The following is a 2,500-nucleotide window of genomic DNA, read 5'->3' on the forward strand; positions in this document are numbered from 1 at the left end:
GCCCTAACATCCTATTACCCACAAGGCAGTGCGGGGAGGGCGCCAAGATATTAATCATGAATTAAATATGCTGACAGTGGGGGGAAGACTGCGGAAAAAAAATACAAATTCAATTAAAGAGTAAAGAACCCAGAAAATCTGGGGTACATAGAAAAGATAATAATGCATCATTGGTTAATAGCCTGAAAAAAAAAAAGCTTTTTTGAGGATTCAAATCAGTGCACAATTGATGGATGATGAGAGCTAAAAGAGTTCTCACAATAACTTCAGAGAAACGGACCATGAGCAGGATGCTGGCGATCATGGACAATGACCGCCACCCACTACACAGCACGCTCAATAAACAGAGGAGCATGTTCAGTGGCAGAGTTCTGTCACTGTCATGCTAAACAGAGGTCCTTTGTCCCCAGGGTCTTCCAACTTTTTAGCGCCAGACAAAAGGGGAGGAGAGAAATGGACTTTTCAGCATGAGCCTGTCTCTCTTCGCCCCTACCATCATATCATCATATTGTAAATCATGTGCAATAATTTTTTACAAGTGATGGTTTTTACTGCTGATAATTTATTCAGGCTTTGGGATGTAAAATGTTATTTTATTTTTGAGTATAGGGGTCCTATGAGTTTTAGGGAAATGTGCAATATCATAGGGAAATGTGCAATATCAATATCTGAGGAGAAAGAGGGACCGTGCAATATAATAGAGAAATGTAAAATTATATTCACTGGTGTAAGAGGGCAACACAAGGAAATGTGTTCTCTTGCTCAGACTGAGGTAGCCTACTGATTCCTAAGTCTGCTGTGCTATTTTATTCCTGTTGTCTTTTATGTGGTGTGTGGCGTTGAACTGGTGTGTGTTTTGTATGGTAAGCAGCTGTATGTTAGCCTGGCGGGCCATCCTATATCATTGAAATGTATAGTCTGGAATCAAACCATTCACCTCGCTTAATCCAAGGGGCGGGCAGAGAATTGTCTTTCAAACTGCCTAGGCATGCAATAGGCCAGCGCTACGATCATATCCGTATCTGGTCGGCAAAACGGCAAATACATCCTTCTTCGAAAGGAATGACTTAAGTGCATTGTGTTGTTCAACTTTCAAAGAAAAGCACTAGTCCAACTCCTCCAGAGTTGACGCCAACGCAGATTCAAACAACCGCTCTTCGTTCGCCATAGCCACCTTCCTTGTTGTTCACCGTCGCAGGACTGTCGTTATCCTGTTAAGCCCGCCTTAAGACTCTAATAAAATAGAGCGCTGTGATTGGATGACGTCCACAGCGTCAGCCAATAGAAATCCCTATGGTTTGGTACTAGACGTACAGGCTGAGCAAATTAATTTGCCGCTGCTATGGTGCGTCTAGATTTCTAGGCTAGCTGTATGTAGCACTGTATGCCCAAGACAAATTTCCCTTCTGGGACAATAAAGTTAATCTAATCTAATCTAATCTATTCACTTTTGTCTGCCGTCCACCTATATTAGCCGTTCTATACTATCTGGACTGTGGTCATAACATCTACACCTTATAACTTATTCCCTATTACATATTGCTCTTAACATATATTATTTTCCTCGTTTGTTAAGCAATTCTATTGTGTTTACATTCTTGTCTTTTCATAGTCCTAGTTAATATGTAATAACAAGCAAAGTTATTGCACTGTTCAATCCCTTCACTGTTCACTTTTGCACCACCACCATTGCACACACTCTACCATAGCACCTTAACATGGTCATTGCATCCCATGGTAAGTCCATACCAGACCTTTGTAATCACTTCACATGCTCTTTTATTTTTACATTTCTGTGAGTGATTTTTATGTATATGAGATGGGCACCTTTGGTAAAGTTGGTAAAGGTATAAAAAATAATCTTTTGGTGATTTATTGTACTCTCACAATGAAAACTATGAGGGGAAAATCCACCCTCGAAGGAAAACAAATTTATTCTGAGAAAAAGGGAAATGTCATAAAGAAATAAATATTAACAAAAACACGTTGCTCACAATTTTTGGCACGCTTTCCTATCTAAGAGAATATTACAAGCTGTTTTATTGGCAAAGGGAGGCTTAAAGGTATGACAAGAAGGGGTGCCAATAATTGTGAGTGACGTGGTTTTTATGAGATTTTCCTTTTTCTCAAAATAAATTTCCTTCCCTTCAAGGTTGGATGTTTCCTCATTCTTTTTCATTGTGAGATTACAATAAATCACCAACAGATTATTTTTTTATACTGTTTTTAGTCACCTTCAGCAGAGGTGCCAATAATTCTGGAGCATATACTGTATATGTGTGTCTATCTATCTAAAAGCAGCAGCTTGATCGGCTATGGATGGATGATGACAGCTAAAAGCCACAGTCTGATTGGCTAGGGGGATGCAAATAAATGAAGGTTATTTTTAAGGCCTGTAGAGGTGACCAGAGAAACCTCAAGCAGCATTCTGCAAACTTATTTATCCTCCCAGGAACAGGAAATACCACTGCCCTCCCCTCATGGCCCTTCCTGTGACCAA

At 39.9% G+C, this 2,500-nt stretch overlaps 1 protein-coding gene across 4 annotated transcripts in view; it reads right to left on the reverse strand.

The window, feature by feature from the left end:
• itsn2a (intersectin 2a) overlaps positions 1–2,500 on the reverse strand; it is a 90,972-nt gene that overhangs the window by 59,098 nt on the left and 29,374 nt on the right. The window lies entirely within an intron of this gene.

This window comes from Alosa alosa, chromosome 8 (assembly GCF_017589495.1).
Source record: "Alosa alosa isolate M-15738 ecotype Scorff River chromosome 8, AALO_Geno_1.1, whole genome shotgun sequence".
In the NCBI taxonomy this organism is placed as follows: Eukaryota; Metazoa; Chordata; class Actinopteri; order Clupeiformes; family Clupeidae; genus Alosa; species Alosa alosa.